This window comes from Bactrocera neohumeralis, chromosome 3 (assembly GCF_024586455.1).
Source record: "Bactrocera neohumeralis isolate Rockhampton chromosome 3, APGP_CSIRO_Bneo_wtdbg2-racon-allhic-juicebox.fasta_v2, whole genome shotgun sequence".
Taxonomy (NCBI): Eukaryota; Metazoa; Arthropoda; class Insecta; order Diptera; family Tephritidae; genus Bactrocera; species Bactrocera neohumeralis.
Genome location: NC_065920.1, coordinates 60915614 through 60935395, shown reverse-complemented (window position 1 = coordinate 60935395; position 19782 = coordinate 60915614). Strand labels below are relative to the sequence as shown.

General features: G+C 34.7%; 1 protein-coding gene and 1 long non-coding RNA gene across 8 annotated transcripts in view; one reads left to right on the top strand and one right to left on the bottom strand.

The window, feature by feature from the left end:
* The window catches only part of LOC126752855 (tyrosine-protein phosphatase Lar), a 966561-nt gene that overhangs the window by 582449 nt on the left and 364330 nt on the right, over nucleotides 1-19782 (bottom strand). For all 7 annotated transcript variants that reach the window (XM_050463852.1, XM_050463853.1, XM_050463854.1 and 4 more), the window contains exon 5: nucleotides 14467-14542. The gene's annotated coding sequence lies outside the window, so the exon portion shown is untranslated. The remainder of the gene's footprint in view (nucleotides 1-14466; nucleotides 14543-19782) is intronic.
* The window catches only part of LOC126752867 (uncharacterized), a 42391-nt gene continuing 41293 nt past the window's right edge, over nucleotides 18685-19782 (top strand). Inside the window, exon 1 of the long non-coding RNA XR_007666045.1 lies at nucleotides 18685-19748. This is a non-coding gene — a long non-coding RNA (uncharacterized LOC126752867). The remainder of the gene's footprint in view (nucleotides 19749-19782) is intronic.

The window sequence follows — 19782 nt, the reverse complement described above, 5'->3', positions numbered from 1 at the left end:
ATTCGCATTTTCATGCGCTGTATATGCGCCTCTCTCGCACTCGCGGCCCCAATGATGCGCTCTCCTCTCGCCAGTTAACGTTTGCAGAACTGTGTTTGTGTCTGTGAATTCCATGTAGCTCTTGCTTGTAGCCTAGCATGCAGCACAATGTAAATAAATTATGCTTAATGCGCCTAAAAATAGGCCTATACACAAAAGTTCATCGGCCAGCGCTGCATTAATATTATGAACAGAAATTTGCGTAAAAGTTCATTATATTTTCAGTATGCAGTAACTTTTAATGCACTGGCTGCTGCTTTCATTTCTGGCAGTATAACCTTACGTACAACCATAAGTTTTTGGGAAAAGCGAAATGTTCAGAAATTCAACTTGACTACATAGCGGCGTTGAGGAAATTTTATGAAATGAAAATGAAGGAAAATACTTTTTTACTATTGCTACTGATGCTTTCTAACTCTACGAATAACTTGTGCTTGAAATGTAGTTTTAATTGCATTTGAAGCATACCTTTAGGCGCTAGCAACCAAAAGGTGTAATTGAAGCATACCTTTAGGCTCTAGCATAAAACAAGAGTATGTGGTTTAAATTTTGGGTGATTTTAAGTACTTAAAAATATTGCTGGCTTCGCTTGCCTATTACGTACAAGTTTTTAAGTTTGTTATTAACGTAAGAGACCCGAGAAAATGTATATACAAGTTGCGTTCCAAAGTAAACAGGACTTTTTGAGTCTAGCGCCCCTGGTGGCGCCATCTATATGTCGACTGGTGCGTTAAAATCTGATATCTTTATCGATTGTCCAGTGATTTCATAACATTTCAAAGATTGGAAGTGAAGTTGTTGCGTTTTAAGTGTCAGTATGTTTGTGTTATCGGTGCGAAAGTGAGCTTCTTAAATTTTGTAAAACTTTTACCGAAACGTTTCAATTGATGAAAAAGTTTATGACGATGATTGCCTATCCCGTAGCAGAGTGAACGAGTGGTTTCAACGTTTTCAAAGTGGTCGTGAGGACATAAATGACGATCAATATGTGGACCAATCAAAATCCGTGATCACCGGAAATTCCATTTAAACTGTGCGTGAATTCATCAAAAATAAGCCGAAATCATCATTGAAATTCTTGCAAATGGAATTGAACATCTCCAAAACATCGATTTATCGCATTTTGACCGAACATTTGGGCCTACGAAAGGTGTGTGCACGGTTTGTTCCGCACAAATTGACTGACGACCAAAAATTGCTCAGAATCCAACATTCGATCGACGCTTGTGACCGATTATTTGACCAAAAATTACATTTTAACCATTAACCACTCCCCGTGTTCACCTGATATGGCAGCGTGCGACTTCTTCCTTTTCGAAAAAATGCATTTGCCCATGAAAGGAAAGCTTTATGCAGACGTAGAGGCCATTCAAAAGGCTTGCACCGGCATACTGGCGGCCATACCGGCCAACGAGCTAAAACACTCGTTCGACATGCTTTTGGATCAGCCAGACGAATTGACTCGACTAAACCTTGTCCGACTCTCTTTCCAACAGTATATATGCGAAGATTTTGAGATAGTTTTAGCAAATTTGCTATTGTTTATTGTTCAAGACAGTACGACAATCTCCGAATGAGTTGTTCAGAGCGGAGCACTATAACTTATAGAGTTGTAATACAGTGTGACCGATGAAAATCAAGTTCTTGTATGAAACACTTTTTTATTTAGCCAGATATCTAAAATAAGTTTGGCAAGGATTACGCCGAGGTGACGCCACAGTCTTCGCTGATATTGTTCTGAAGCGACCCCTACAACAAATTTTTGTAGTTGCTATATAAGCTGATTGTTCAAACTTAAGTCCTTGCATGGAAATTTTTTACTCTGGCGAGATAGAAGTTTAACACATATCATTACCAAAGGCATCGCTACAATTGCTGATATTACTCAAAACAATACTAAATATCGCACAGCTGCCATACAAACGATCGATCAAAAGCAAACTTTTGTGTGAAAATTTTTATGTCTATGCTTGGATAAAACAAATTTTATTAAAATCTCCGCTGATTGAAAAAATTTACAGAAATCTTAACTTAATTTTTAGTTAATGCCTTGCTTGTCTGCATAATCATATAATAAAAAAAAGGTGTTTAAAATTATTTAAATTTTTTTCGAAGCATACTTTTAGGTGTGAAAAAGCAGAAATTTGTACTGCAAAGTATATACGCACATGCTTTTAAGATTAACTTATGTGAAATCAGATTATATATAGCACACACAAGACGTTTTGCAAAGAACGGCAGATACGTGTGTACATATAAGAACAATGCGAGTTCCATAGCATGCTTTTAGGCGATTAAAAATTATGTTCGCGCACAAAGCTATAGGAAATGATGCAGAGAGAGATAAAAACTTGATAATGCTTTAACGCAAGCAATATAATGGTACAGCGTTACCGATTCAACAAATGTGTGTAGAAACACAGAAATACTCACTCATACGTATACTTATATGTATGTTTATGGATGTACATATGTATGTATATATGAAAAAGTGCATAAGCATCTAAAAGGATTTTAAAACGTTGTGTGTGCTTGCGCTTATTTTGAAGCTGCGTGTAAGCCAAAGGCAAACCACAAACATGACAACTTTCTCACGCCAATTGGCATACTTCACTCACACTGATGTCCATATATATACTTCACACATATATTTTTAGAAATGTCAGCCGGCTAGTCATTCAGAAGTCAGCCATTTCGGTAGAGTTGCCGGCAAGCTTTCGCCAAATAATTTAATTTGATAACGGTACATGGTTTATATATTTCTATGGTTATGCTGCGGCATCGCAAAGCTTTTCCTTTATTTGTTTTAGCAGTGAGTTTCAATGCTTGCTGGCGGTTAAAGGCAGTTTTGATATGCTGGCGCAGCTATGTATGCTTTTAATAAATATTTCTAACATTTTTTTATTATTTATTTGCTTGGAAATGTTTATGCGAGCAAAGCAAGGAGTATGAGGGACTTCAGCATAACAGCTGCCTTCACTCGTATTAAAGCGCCGCTAAGAAAGTTGCGTCTACAGACTATTTCTATAATATTTTTTTCAGTTTTTCCCCCATACATTCGACTTAGATAAATAAATAAATAATAAATTGATGAAATTTCGAACCAGCAGCAACCATATAGTGTGTACTCATGTGTATAACAAAAATATGATCAAAGTTACGCTGCTGTATCTATAAAAGCAGCAACGCAAACGGCGATGGTCAATACCACATAAAAATATATACAAAAATAGCATCAAAGTCAAAGCGAAATAATAACAGACTTTAGCTGCATTCTGAAGAAGTATTATATACTATATACATAAGTGCGTCTTGGCAGCAAAAATGCTTGAATATTGCAATAGAGCATACTTTAAGGCGCAACGCTTTATATGCGCAGAGTCTTAAGGCAAAGCAAAGTGTAGGGATAATGTTGAAGAAAAATAACATTAAATGTGTAGTATAGCGAGATGGTAGCAGTGAAATAAACCTCGAAGAAAAATATTGAAATATAAAGATAACTTCAAGTATGAAAGTAAAACATTTTAAGGAATAAGTATTTGATAGTTTAGTATATAAAATGGTACAATATTGGTAAGAAATATAAGTTTTTTTACAATGTTTGAGAGGTAATAGAAACGTGGTAAAGAGATACTGTACAACAAATATATATATATAGCTGAGTCAAAGCATTTTGAAGGTGTGTCTCTTTTTAATTATGGCAATAAATCAATATTAGGAAGTTTTTCAGGAAAAGAAGTCAAAATTTGAAAATATTTTTAAATATATTCAAACCAACTACTATAAAAAGACAGATTTCTACAAAAAAATTTTTCTCATATAAAAAACGAAATATTTTATTAATGTCGAGAAAACGCATTTAAAGACGGCGCACTTAGCTTAGCTAGTGTCAAGCGCACAAGTTTTGAAGACTGTATCTTCGAAACTATTATTCGGATCAATTTGAAAATTTAGGACAATATTCTAGAGGTACTTTGGAATTTAATAATACAAAAAAAACCCACGTAATCCTTTAATGTATTTCCGAGACACACGCTCCATAGTTTATATATTTTCTAAGCTAGCTACTTTAACCTTACTTCTAACCTAGTAATTCTTCTAAATATTAACAATATTTTACCCAAACCTAATTTTTGAAAATATTATGACTACGGTGCCAGATATCATTAGCATATACTATATATAGAGGCAAAATGTCTAACTAAGCTTCACTACGCTTCGCAGATAAAATAACTAAATCAAAAGTATAGGAACATGACCAGTGTTCTGCCTTTGACACAGAAATTTTAAATATACTCGCTTTTTGTAACTCTCGGAGTAATTAACGAAGAGAGAAACATTTTCAAAAAGAATAATTGAAATGGCATTAATTATTTTCCCGTACACAGAATAATCCATTAGAAGAGTTTCTATAAGCACCTTAAGATATTATGAGCCCAGTCCACAGATATTTAATTAACTACCAAAAAAATAGGGTGGAAACGCATTTTAAGGATTCAAAATCTTTGAAAAGTACCAAAACTTCAAGAGCTTAATAGCATTGGAACTTTGCTTGGAATATTGCCAACGTATTTTGGGAAATCCACTTTATAACAAACACTAGTATTATAGTGGCAGAAAGCATTCAGTGAAGGTCGTGAAGTCATTTGAAACTTGTCTTGTCGTCAATCTACCAACAGACTTTGATTTTTATCCGGCTAAGGACTGTCAACTCGGCATATTTCTGCTCCAACAACAACAACAATGATATAATTAATAAAACTTAAAAACACAGTGCTTGTCGTGTTGGCATCAGAGCGACAGCACACTGTCTCCACAACTCTTATGGATCGTCGACTCAATGACTTTTGGTTAATGTTTCGGGTATGAAGCGTATCAATGCTGCACTTGTAACAAAAGACCTGACATAAAAGAAATGCTTGAGAACGTAGGTGAATCTTATATTCATCAATCACAACATTATTGGAGAAAAAATGACTTTATAAATTTGACGCCGAAACTGTTCAACAATCTAGCGAATGGCGCTCCAAATCGTACAAATTTAAATCCGCTGAAGGCACTGAAGACCACCACAGCCGAGGCCGAGGCCGAGGCTTATATACGTTGTATACGCACCTATTTTAAAATATTTCTGGAGCCTGAAATCTGATAATCTTCATAAAAATCCTAAAAAACGTTCATTTAAGAGACAAGAACTTTTACAGACCTGGCTTTTGATCCAAAACTATCAAGAAGCTTCCTGAAGATATCACAAATATGATTTTCGTACTCTCCACTGTTAAATAAACTAACAATGTACATTTTACATAGCTGGAAAATATATTACATATGCTTAAATATTTCGAATTTTATTTCTATTTCAAACTCGAAAATTTATTGTACTAAGTTGGTAGGAGTGTCCTTAATTACTATGCCAAATATGAGCGCGATCTGTCAACCAGTTTGTTTACAGCAGGTGCTTAAGTCGGTACACCTTAATAAGATAAAAATATCACAGAACATTTGTCTCAAATTTTGCATTTCTAACTGAATTTAGTTTGCGGAATCGTTGCTAATACTGGAAAATGCTATGGTGATTCAGTTTTATCAAAAACAAAAGACATGCCTATTTCTGGACGACCTTCAACCTCTTCAACTGATGAAAATATTGAAAAAGTGAAGGTTATGGTGTTCGAAAATCGTCAGGTAAGTGTTAGAGAGATGGCAAGAGAACTCGACATCTCTCGCGAGTCCATTCGAATGCTTTTGGTGGATATTTTGGATATGAAACGAAGTCTTGCTCGGCTGGTAAAGCTGAATTTTTTTCAAAAACAACACGGTTGTGACCGAATTGAAAGCCAAATGCACAATGAATCGATCAACCAGCGTATTCATCAGATTTGGTTAGTTCGCCAAACTGAAATTAGCGCTCAATGGAGCCAGTTTTCAGTTGATGGAAGAGGTAGAACAACATTTGCTGAAACAGAACATCGAAGAGGTATCGTCTCATATTTTATCTTGTAACCTATCTAAAAAACTGTCGAGCTCCACCAACATTAAATGTTAACATTTATTAGAAAACCACCCTTTCCACCTTTCCGCTTGGCAGCTAAGTAAATGAAATATAGTACCTAAATATGTACGCCATTAGCTATTAACTTAGTTAATTCCCCATGTCGGCTTAGCCAACTGAGCTGGCTATGAACACTAAATATTTAATGAATAAAAACCTAATGTGTGCTACGTAAAGTATATATATGTGTGTGTGGGTCTGTATGTGCAAGCACATATGTGGTTAGGTGTGAAGCTGATATGGGTACTAAGGTACGAAAAGAAAGCATACAAAATGTCAGTTACTAAGCTTTAACTTTATGAAAATTTTTGTATACTATATTCGCATAAATATATGTAAGTAAATCGTCACCTAAAATGCGAAACCATGTATCATCAAAAAAATAGAAATTGAGTTTTTTATTGCTTACGATTCATAATAAAGCATACAATTTTTAGCTTCCGTTCTCAGATATAACCAAAATATACCCAATATGTAACCAATATATACCCAAAGTATAACCAATATATAACCAATATATACCCAATATATAACCATTTTATAACCAAAACTCAAATTTTATTTCAAGATGATTAGTTGCTATTATATCGTTTTTCCTTCGCGTATAAACTTATTAAAAGTGATGTTACGTTATTTTGCAGTTTAAGTGATGATATGTATGTACAGAATTATATAGGTATGTAGTCATAAGCAAAGTTATGCTGTTTACAATTTAAAATTTTCTGCTAATATTTTAGTGCTACTTTCCCGGTCCATATATACATACATACATATATATATATTCATATTTATACACACAAACCATTCATGGCGGTTTGGCAGCAATATGCTTAGCTTACCAGCGGCAAAAGTGTGAAAAGGTTTACCGGAATGCGGAAATATTTTGATTATATCCACAACTCTAGCTATGCGCCCAGCTAAGAGAAGTTAAAGGTAGGTAGCAAGCAGCAGTAGAGTGAGCCGGAAGTAGAATCAGTTGCGTCTACCGGATAACCGGTAGTGTCTATTTTGTACCGCATCAAAACTACAACTTATAAATAGACAACCTGACCGACAGTCGACAGCCAAGAGCCAACAGCCTTCAGCCGGCGAACCGTCTTCAATGTGTACATTTTTTGGCCGCAAAGCAAGTGGCGCGCACGCCGCCAGCTACGTAAGGTACGTTCCTGCAAAGGCTAGCGTTCATAGCTGCCAGCAATCGAGTTGCTGTATTTTTGGATTGCAGATTTTCGTTTTTGTGGCTTGGAGGTTTCTGTGGACTTTTGGCCATTCAGTAGCTGGTGGCAGCCGACAGGTGAAATGTGTGTTAAGTTAGGCATACAGACACTCATACACACAAATACACATTCATAACTAGACACATATACATAACACATTTGTAGCAGGAGTTCCTCGCTCTGGCTTGCAATCGTAATAAGTTGATTTCTCTTTTCTATCTGTATGTATGTATATTCGTAAGCGTTGTATATCTGTAGATTTATAACTGACAGCAGGTGATTGAATTATTTATTTATGCAGGTCACAGCATTAAAAAGGTTGATGCGCTTAAGTGGCATAGCAATGCCGGTAAAATTATAAGTGACATACAAGCGAATGTACTCGTATAATACATACATAACTAGTACGACTGGCTGAGTTGTATTGTTGGTACATTGTTTAATAATAAAAAAAAACAAAACAAAAATGTGACTGCGGTCATCAAAACTATAATAAAATTCACAAATAAAAAAGTTTTCCTACAAGAACTTAATTTTTGTTGGTCGGTTTGTACTGCAGCTATATGCTATATTGATCCGATCTCAACCATTTTTTCGGTGATTGTAGTATTTTCTTTGAAAATAATCCATGCCAAATTTCGTGCAGATAGCTTGTCGAATGAAAAAGTTTTCTATATAAGCACTTGATTCCGGTCGGTGAGTTTGTATGACAGCTATATGCTATAGTGATCCGATCTGAACAATTTATTCGGAGAATTAAATATTGCCTTACAGAATAATCCATGCTGAATTTCGTTAGGAAATCCCGACAAATAAAAAAGTTCTCTACACAAGGACTAGATTTTGATCGGTGAGTTTGTATGACAGCTATGTGCTATAGTGATTCGATCTGAACAATTTATTCGGAGATTTTAGTATTTTTCGAAACAATAATTCATACGAAATTTCATGAAGATAACTTGTAAAGTAAATAAGTTTTTTAAACAGGGAGTCTATTTTGATCGACCAGTCCTTGAAAACTGAGCTATATACATATATATTCGCGTATATACAAAGGCTCGGACATGCCTATTTCCATCTATCTGTTACAAATTTCGTGGCTTAATAAACAATCTCTAGGGTATAAAAAAAACCATCGTTAAGCTCAACGAAATATTATGAGTAAATTGTGTCCTTTCACGTAGTCTCCCACAAACTAGTATCTCTAGAACATTTCTCACAAATTTTTGCCTTGATTCACATAAATAGTCGGTTTTAAGTCTCTTTACAAAAATATGCTTTAATTTATTCTAAGAGGCTTTAGAAATTTTATAAAAATTACAAATTGAAAACAAACAAAATAAACTACAGCTCGATAATGAAGCAAACAATGAGGACGTTAGAGTTTCTCACTGAACATTTATGGTACACTTATGAAGAGGCTGAAGCTTGCTCGAATACTATGTGGTTCCAAATTCTATTTAAGGCTTATTTTTTATAATTTGTGTGTATTTAAGAAACTTTTAACGCTAAGTTTTGACATCTAAAATAGAGCCTGCATATAAAAATAATCAGGAAAATTAGCGAAAGAAAGATATTCTAAGGAAGCAAAATTAATTTCCATCTTACTAAGCTTATGTGATTACTAGTGAAGATTTATAGCGGATTTATAAATTTTGTTAGCGGAAAAATTCATCTAAGGCTTCGAAACGTATATGATATATGAGGAAATTTATACATATCGAAACAATATGCAAGTGATATACCACAAAATTCGTGGTAACAAATTTTATTAAAAAAAATTCATCACATTATTGATTTTTCAGAAAATTTTGTTTAAAAGTAGGGCTTTTTGTTCCCCATATTACTTTAGAATAGCATGATGAACAAAAATTGAAAACAGGCGGATAACAATTTTTACAACTCATTGCATAAACATCAAAATTCTAGTTGATACTTCGAAAACAATTTTGTATGACAACTCAACCAGAAAGAATGTCCTATGTTGTCCACTAAATCGTAAGTCGTATTGAATATCATGAATAGGACGCTTAATATTGACTTCTCAGGCTTGAAGTGAGAATGGTTTATTGTTGAAGACCAATGACTTCAAATAACCTCACCAGTCTAATGCTTTAAAATAGAAGATTTTGGAGACCATTCAATGTCACAATTGCTTGAAATAATCGAATCTCCAAACTTTTCTCGCAATAATTCGGTTATTGCACGGGCTGTGTGGCACCTGGCTCCGTTTTGCTGGAACTAGAGGTTGTCAGGATCAACTTCATCCAATATCGGCCATAAAAAGTTGGTTACTATCAATCTATACCGCTCTCCATTGACAGTAACGGTGTGTCACCAGTTGCATTTTGAATGAAATACGGACTGATGATTCCAACAGAGCAGAACCCATTGACTCTAGACAACTTGACTCACCAAGTTTAAATTCATTTTCACTACTTTAATTTTTAAATTAGTCAGCTAACTTGAGGATAAGCTTCATCTGTCATTAAACACTTTAGTTTAGATAGTTAATTAAATTAATTTAGCTCAATCGCTTAGTTTTAGTAATGGAACAAATTCAATTTCAAAACAACTTTAAATCTCAACTAAAATTCATTCAATTTTTAATGATTTAATTGTTGTCAATTTTCGAGTAAATTTAGTCAATTACCACATGGCACAGTTAATACGTGAACAGGCAACCGTTGACTAGCTTATTTGAGAGGAAAATTAGTGAGGTTTGCTTATATTTTAGGATTAGGTCGTGGATTAGCTCCTTTGAAAGACAAAGTAATAAAGTTTTCTAATACTTGAGGATTCAATGTACCTGAATTGTCTTTACTCACTTTAATTTGGTGTAATTAAGTTCAATTACTTTATTAAAGAACGAATTGAGAGCAAATTTCAAACTCGAATTAAACTCCATTCAATTTACTCAAACTATTTTTCAATTACTACTCAACTTAGCTCAATTTATATCTGTTTAGTTTTCATCACAGAAATAAGCTTAATTTAGTCAAATATCGCATGACATGCCACATAGAAGTGAGTTAAATAGTGAGGTTGTCTAATACTTGAGGATTAGGTAAATTGTTCCATGATTGGTGACTTTAATCTTGTTTACTTAGTAATAGAATAATTTCTGAACTTATTTTAAGTAAATTAAATTTACACTAAGCTTGTCACAATTTATATATCTGTTTAAATATCGTCTCACTAATACTTTCAAGGAGACAAGGTTACGTCATCATATGATCAGAATACAGAGAAAGTTGTAACTGAAAGTGTTAATAGAAAACCTTCTCAGGATCCGCCTTTTAATAAATAAGTCTGCTGCAAAAAATTTAGTTGTAATATCACGAAAAAGTCAATATTTATTTCATTTCAAGAAAGGAAATCTGTTAATTGACTCACTTAAGAGTATGTCTGAAACGCACATAGGATAAATATTAATTCAATTAACTAGTTAATCAAAATTTCTTATAATTATTAATAAGCTTATCAAAATTTATGTCTGTTTAATTGTCATCACAAAAATAATCTTAATTTAGTCAATTAACACAACACATGACACATCGAAATGAGTTGATTAGTGATGTTTTCTAGTACTTGAGGATTACACAGTGCCTTAATTTAGTCAATTAGCAAATGACACATCTAATACGTTCAAAGAAATGACTCATTTAAGAGTGCGTCTGAAACGCATATATGATAAATTTTCATTGAATTAACTAATTTGAAATTAAAGTGTTATAAATTTGTCAGACAAACTTTTTTGATTCAATTATTGATATATTTTTATTTAAAATCAAAACCTAAGATCTTTCACATTTCCTCTCGCTTTCAGCAAGTTATAAGACACAAATTTTTTATCATTAAAGTCCATTCTATATGATGTTCATCGAAGCATTAAATTTTGTTTTATTTAATATTTTCAACGAAAGTGGAGCCGGAAGTAGAGTAGAGAATTCTTCCAATATAAAAATATTGAAATCCAGTTTCAGATATATTTTTAAGGTGGAATAAAAAAGAAATATTCCAAACAACATTTCATTCTATTTGGTGTTAATCGAACCATTAAATTTTCATCGGAAGTCAAGAAGAAAAATATTTCAGAAATATTTTTAAGCTTGAGTAAAAAAGAAATATTCAGAACAATACGAAATAACCACACAAATAACTAAAATTATTTTCCATACGAGGCTTTGTTGTCAAAATTATCAAACAAGAAATTTGAATTTACCGTTAAATTAATTTGTTGTTTTAATGCTTTAGAAGTTGCTGTGACGGTACTCCTCTAATAACTTTATTCGAGTAAATAAATGCATGCGATTGTAGGATTGCAATTCTTGTGCTATTTATTTATTTTTTTAGTATTTCTATTTTATTATGAGGATCACTTTTGTTATGAAGATTAAATATCACTTTCTCGATTGGATCGAAAGAATTTTTTGCATTTAATAAAAATTTTCTACTTTCGAGAGATTATATTTTGTCAAATTATTTTTATAATGCTTTATTATTGTTGTTATTTTTAAGGTAAAGCGTTAACTTTTGCGCGACAACACGGAATCTAAATTGCATAAATATACAGAATAACTGTAAACTTGAAACAAGTACAATGAACACCAGGAGCGCGACGAAAAATACTGAAAACAAAAACCGCGGCTTAGAATGAGCCAGGAATTTCGACCGCCTTGCACGTTATATGAGGTTAAATGCATAAATTTCACTCAAATTTCGGTAAAACTAAAAGTATCGAAACAAAAATAAAACAATTACAACAACACACGCGTTTGTAGCAGCACGTTTGCTCCTTGTACAGCGCAGTAAGGGCACGGGGAACCCAGGGGCAACTACATGTATAGTGTAGGTCAGGAAGCTTTTCGTGCGAGTGCACGAAGTGGCAAATTTTATTCGTGTAATAATATATATTTTTTTAATAATTTGCACAATTACCAGCTACACTTGCATTTCGTTAAACGGAACACCAAAGCACTTTGAAATTTTTTTTCTCTTGGAATTTTCACACAATTTCGTTATCGAAATTTCCTGCGTTGGTATGTATTTTTTTTCTTTGATATGCGTTTGATTTTTTCACTGGCACCAAAAAAAGAAGCGTACGACGTGCGCGTATCGTTAACTCGCGTTATTATCCTTTACATCCTGGCCAAACCCGAAATGCTACTAAACGTGTCCCAAAAAACCAACACGATGCCTAACGGCGGCTAACGGCACTGCTTGGCAAGGTACGGGTGCACGAGTATGCTTCGTGCCTTCGTTACTCAACACGAAGAGTAACGTCGTTAGTGGAAAGGCGAGCACAATCTACTCACGAGCAGAGTGAAGTGGTGAAACGGCTAATAGTAAAGGCATGTGAGAGAGTTTATGCTTATGCTGAGCGAGTCTAGGTGAGAGTTTGAGAGTACAAGTTGTGGTGGAAGGAAGTGTGTTGAATTTTGCAATTCAGCGTGAGTATGAGTAGTCATAAGGATGTTGTGGTTTTAACAAAGAGAAGTGTTTAAGAGCGTTGTGTAGCGTGAAAGCTTTTGTGGTGATATTATGTATTTGGGGTGAGATTTTGTATTTGCGGTGAAATGTGGTGGATTCCTTTTAATTTGAAAATGCAAAACCGTTGGTTTTGTAATTAATTGTGCGATTTATGGCAAGTCTTACAATACTATATACAATTTTATGAGTTTTTTTTAAAGAAAATATTGGTTTATTTAAATTTTAATGAAGAACTAGTGGATTCGGCCACGCGTTGCTGTGGTATACATTTTATACTATTATTCATGTAATAAACTATTCAATATAGTGAAAATTTTATTTATGAATAAAGGCGAAAACGTTTTTGCCGGTATAAGAATCCAAGGGATTGTAATTGAGGTTTAATTTTGAATATGTTCATACAAATAAATTTCATTGGAAGAAATAAAGAATTTAAGTTTGCCTTCTTAACGTCTGGTTATCAGCCTTTCTGTCCAGTTATAGAGTTGTCCGCTTAATATATTGTACTTGCGTGGTTAATGGAAATGTCCGCTTTATAGAGCTTTCACTTTATTTTTTATTTATGAACTGTTTTTACTGTCCTATCTTCTAAGCTGGTTCGAACTGGATATAGTGTGCTAAATTTTACTAAAATCGGCTTAGTAGTTTAGGAAGCCATCGCGGACAAACAACGTGACACGTACTTTTTATATAGAAAGATATATAAAGTAAAGTAGCAAAGGCTCGTAAAACAATTACTCCATAGCGTTCATTTATTGTTTAAAAAAAGGGAAAAAATATTGACAGTTTTTGCTAACTATAGTCGCAGTTTTTGTCATAGAACTACAAATCACACTTGATTCTTAAGTTCCCCCAGCGGGAAGGGGGAGAATTTGCCAGTCAAATCTGCTTATTGGGTTTGGCCCTTTCCGGAGATTCGTTTAAGCCTAAAGGCAGGTATAATCGAAAATTCAGTTCAGTATCGGCCGAGTTCCAGACCCATAGCACGGCGGAGATTTTAGGTCGGCCACGAACCCAACCAAGGTGGAAAAGATGTCCCTTTCCACTGATCAATTGGAACCAACTATCTACTTAAAAAAAATTTATTATTTGGGGTGCTGATCAACGCATTGTTTTGATGTACCATCGTTGGCAGGTACTCACGTAAAAACACAAAGACTGTCGTTGCTGATCTTTGAGTTAATCTATTGAAAGAGATCTATATTAGTTCGTTAATAAAATATTATTCTGCAAGTATTTTAAATTCAGTCCAGCTTGTTTCCCGCACAATTTGAAAATATTTTTAAATTAGTACTGATCACATACCATATCCGATAGGGACTGGTTCTTAGGTTAAGATGATATTTTTTAATTGGTTTGGTAGAAAAAATATATAAATATGTGTAGCTATATGTCGAGTTATGGCTTTACCCGATTTTACATAAATCATACATAGTTTTTACAGAAATGCATCGTTTTAAAGCTTTTCGGAGATTTTATGTTTCTTTCCTTTTATTAAGTCGTTTAAGCAATCACTTGGTTTTACTATAATATGTTCTATTATATATTCAATAATATTTCGATGACTGAGCAACCTTTGTTTATATAATATTCAATAACAATAACTCAAAGAAGTGCATTACATTCACAATATATTTCTTGAAAGATTTCAGAAAGAATACTCACGCGAACTATTTGTACGAAGTATCGAACTCTGCTGCTGCTCGCAATATGTTTGGTACCAATATTTCACAAAGTCAATCTGAAACGAGATAATAAAACAAATACATTATTTTCGAAAATTTTTCAATCATGTACTAAAATAATAAGATATACAGTGAGACAAAAAAGCACCCGGAATTGCACATCTTTCGCGAGTACGTTCGATTGATTTTGGTGGGTATTTTGGGTATGAAAGGTGTTCTTGCCGAACTCGCAAATCACATATTTCACAATCTGCCCGGCGGATTTCAACCAAATTCGGTATGCAACATTGCCCTAAAGTACTTATGTCACAGTGTAAAAATGGACTGAATATAACACTATTTTAAATTCTATCTGGCTTTTTCCTTTCCAGTGTACAAATCAACAAGCAATTGATGTAACGGGAAAAACTTTGCACGAATAATACCTTATCATATGTTAATTGTTCAAATGCAACAAAAACAGTTCCAGCCCCTAGGTACTGAATATTTAGATTCCCAGTGCCTATGGTTGACTATTTTACCACAAATATATGTGTAAGATATATAATTGAAATTCAGGGATAAACTTTTCCAAACAGTGGTATAGCTGTGTGTCACAAAATTGGTTTGAATCCGGTCAATACTTCCTTAGATCCCATATATGTACAACACACAACGATTTTCGAACTTGCAGCTGACCGTATACCGCATCAATCGGATAATATGTGAGTTATATCAATGAAAATGAGAAAGTGTGTTTTACTGATAACAGTGTATCTTTGTGCCTAAAGTGGATAAAATTGGACTAAAACTTGAATCTTATAACATCCGCGTGGCTTTACGTCATATGATTGGTGATGGTATGTGAAGTAACTTAATGAATCTCAGGGAACATTTTATTTGTATGTGGCATAGCCAATGGGATGATGCATGGGTCAATACTACCCCTAATTCCCATATACTGCATATATATAATGGTTGTCGTTTTTCTAACAAACCTTTTGTCGAATATGTCGGCTAGTTTATGAGTTATATATAGCATAAGAATATACTTGTATATAATTACTTGGATTCTAAACCTGTGGTTGGCGTTTTGCACTTTAAGGCATATTCCTGGCTTTGATTCTTGCAAGTTGAAGGAGTACAAAATGTTCGACTGCACACGAACTTATGTATTCCTAACTTGTAGTATATATATTAGAGAAAAAAAATATTATAAGAAAGAAAACATAGCAAAATATTCATATCCGCTAGGTTGCGCTGTAGATGCCATATTTAAAATTATATCTGCACAAATTTGACTCCATTTATATAACTTTTTTTTACGTTCGTGCGAAGACTGATCGCCATGTGTTAAAAATATATGTTTGTCTGGCGATTTTTACCTTGAAAAATAAATTGGCCAATGAGTTTGCTTGAAGTTTTTCTAATGGAGTCACTGCTACGGAATCCTAGAAAAGTGTAAAGGTGTTTTGGGGAGTCTACCTTACCCACGAACACAAGTATTTGAGTGGCACAAAGGTCGTGTATTCATCGAAAACTAGCCTCATACGAGGCGTACATCCAGCTCTGCTAGTCATCATAACACAGGAAAAGTTATAGGAAAATAAAGCTTTCAATTCGACAGATTGGATCGAATCTCAAGATCTCTAATTGAATGACATATATTGTTGATACATTTCGGTTAATGTTTTGGGTACGAAGCGGGTCAATAGTAGACTCGTAGCGAAAAAACTGAATTTTGTCTAGGCAGCTGAGAAATCCAGCGAATGATGCTCTAAAAATTAACCGAACCTGGAAAATACAAAATTGGTTGAAAATACAGAAGGCCATTACCGTCGATGCCTATGACAAACGTATGGGAAAGAGATACTTGACAGCGGAGCTGGTTATTAATCAAGGGAATATATAGGATTTGTGATAGGAAGATTCATTCTGTCATGATTGCGACTGAGTTTTTGGCCAAACACGAACCCATAATCAGTGCTGAGCTATCATATTCGCCAGATATGGCTTTTGAAAATAAAAAAAACTGCTACGAAGAACACGTCATAAATACATTGAAGGCACTAAGAGTCATTTACTGAAGCCACTGATGTCAGTGAAGTCACCGGCGACTATCCCAGGTTAGGTTAGGAATCCGGTTTGAAGATTCGAAAGTATATTAACAGAAGCAAAAGGATAATTAAAGTTGCAACTGATTTCTATTGGGGATATAGACTATTTATTCAAATTCGTTTCATGACTGCTCCTCAATTAGCGAGAAAACTTAAGATACTTCCAAAATCTCAACTTAACCTAATTAAAAATAGTTAATTTCATGAATATTAAGCGACTCCCATTATCCCTTTTCCCTCACAAGCATTCGTCTAAAAACCACTTTCCCCCGTCAGCAAATTAAAACGAATTAAAAGGAACTCATTAACCCATTGAGAATTTCATATACTCTGCAGGCAATTTAATCATGTGTTAATGACTATATTTTTGACATTAAAAAGTGCTTGCTTGCTGCGTACGCAGATGCGTCATTTTATTGCCACATTGTACATTCGAAATCGAATTTTCATTTTAAGCCGCTGTAAATGTTTCAACCAAAGTGCAATTAAAACCGCATTTATAACCCTCAACCGACCGCCGACGCTCAACATAAGGCATAATATGTACGCACACACATACATACAAAGAAGAAAATGTATGCATACATCACCCACATATACAAGTAGTTCTAGTAAGCTGTGGCACACTCGACATTTGAGAGTGCTCCAAAGATATTATACGCTTTATTTAAAGCCGCTCCAAATTCACCACAGAGTACGATTACAGTTATTTCCGCTTGCGGCCGAGAGGCATTTGAATGATTATCAACGAAGTGACTGACGACTAATGGAATTTCGAGTAGGAAGTTCATCATAATGGTTAGTTAGCGAATGAACAACAAAAACAAAACGACAACAGGTGAATTTTGCGGCGGAATCAGGAAGAGTAAGAGAGAGCGAGAGAGAGGCAGAGTATGAAACAAATTCAACAGAGAAGAAATTTGAGAATTTTCAACGGTAAGTAAGAGTTCGAAAGAGTTGTATTACCAAAGTTGAGACAAGGTGAATTTCGGAACTCAACATGGTATAAATATTCAGGCGAATGTTGAACAGCTCAGGTGCGATTCGAATATTCGAATAAGCTCTTATTGCAGGAACTACCAGTCAATCTACATTTACTATTTAATTATAATAAATTTGCACCTGCAAATGCAATGTGTTACTCACCACACATAAAGTCCAAATCAAGCTGCAATGTAATAAATATTAAAAGAACATAAATAAACAGTTTGTTGCTTAATGAGGCGATATTACCCAGAATACATAGTGTGGATATCATTAAAAAAACAACGCATCTCACCTTAACCGTGGTGAATATAAAATTCTGTAATTAACTACAATTAGTGCATAAACATAATTCTTACACCAACTGTTACAAAAGTGAGCTGTAAAATAAACGAGTGGTAGTTATAGAATCACTGCTAACCTTTGTTGTTATTTATTGAATTCAACTCAAGTAAAACTTCACCACAGGTGATACGAAACACCACATATGAAAATTATCCACCTCACAAAAATTTGTATATGTCTTTATTATTGTAATTCTTACAAGCAAGTATTTCAAACGTGCTCAGTTAACAGTTAATTTTACAGTGAAATAACATTTTCACCACACCGTGGTAAAATTGAAATAGCACTGAAAAATTAAAAAAACATATGGTAGCTACAGAATGATTACGAGCAAATCTTGTTTTGTACTGGATTCAACTTAAGTAAAAATTCACCACAGTTGATGCAAAACACCAAATATGAAAAATTATTCACCTCAACAAAAGTCTCATCAAAATTTGTATATGACTTGATTGCTTAAGGTTGCATAAATCTCACCACAAATGTGGTGAAATTTATAAACTTTGTAGAAGAAATACACCACGCTCGCAGAGCACACAATATCTCTTATGAATACTTTAATTTTAAGCACTCAGCATAACAAATTCTCTCTGAGCATAACCGTTTTTCTCGTGGAACGAAATTCACCACCATATGTGCACTAGAGAACTTCGGCTACGAAACACGCCAGCCACTAATGAACGCTTCAACGATGCCAAGTAGCATTGACTTTGACCGTGTTCGGTGTGTCGCCGCCAACAAATTCAAATTCAGTTTCAGCTCGTACAGCAACGAGTGCGGAACGAAGTGGCCGAGGCGACGAGTGTGTGCCTCTAGCCGAGTGCAAAGTACTCGGTGGTGACGATTTTTGTGTGTGCGACGAGTGTGCTGCTTCGTTTCTGCGCCTTCGAAGAGAAGACGAATAATATAATTTTTGGCGCGCGACATACGTCAAGGCGCCAATATATGTTGTAGAATAAACAAGCAAAAGCACGAAATATACTTTGGGGCGCTAGACAGAAATATACTTAGTATCAAATGATAAGTTTTGTGTGTTTGTGTATATATATATACATATATGAGTTAAGTTGATTTTTTCCCTTCTGCCACGAAATGATGAGTTGGACCTTTTCGCCGTCATTGGTCGTCACCACGGTCGCCGCCGACAGCGAAAATGCGCGTGTGGTCGCTTGTTGACACTGACATGCAGTGACAGTTAACATTTGTTTGAAAAGGCAGCAAAACGGAAAGAAACAAACAGCAAAAAGTGACAACACAAAAGCACTTGAAACAAATGTGGCAACAGCAACAGCAAAAACAAAAAGAAACAACAACGCGCACACGCACACTCAACGCCTCGAGGCATTAAAACAATAGCGTGCTACGTGTTTGTGTGTGTGTGTGTGTGTGTGTGTGCGTCCGACAGTGAAGTGAGCAAACGCATGTGTAAATTGTTATTGCATATGTTTAGGCGCATAGCCCCGTGAGACGTTTAACATAATGCGAACGTGTTAGCACCAGTCTACTGCTTGCCCACACAAGCTGACTCAGCACAAGTGTGTACGTGTGCAAATACGTATGTGTTTGTGCGGTTGGCACAAAAGCACAAAATAATTATAAAAACAAATACAACAAGACAATGCGTACTGACTGACATTTTCAAGTGTGTTGTCCAGAGGCAATTGACGTAGGCCGCAGCGGTGTCAGCTATTTGTTGGCCCAGCACCACTACATGCATAAGTGGCAGTGTCGTTTTAAATGCGTTCGACGCGTTGGGCTTCACCTTTATTGTGCTGTCATAACATAATTTTAGGCGTTTCGCATAAAGTACCCTTGCCGTGCGTTACAGCTGCAGCAGGTGAGTGGCAACACAGTATTTAGATGTATTTATT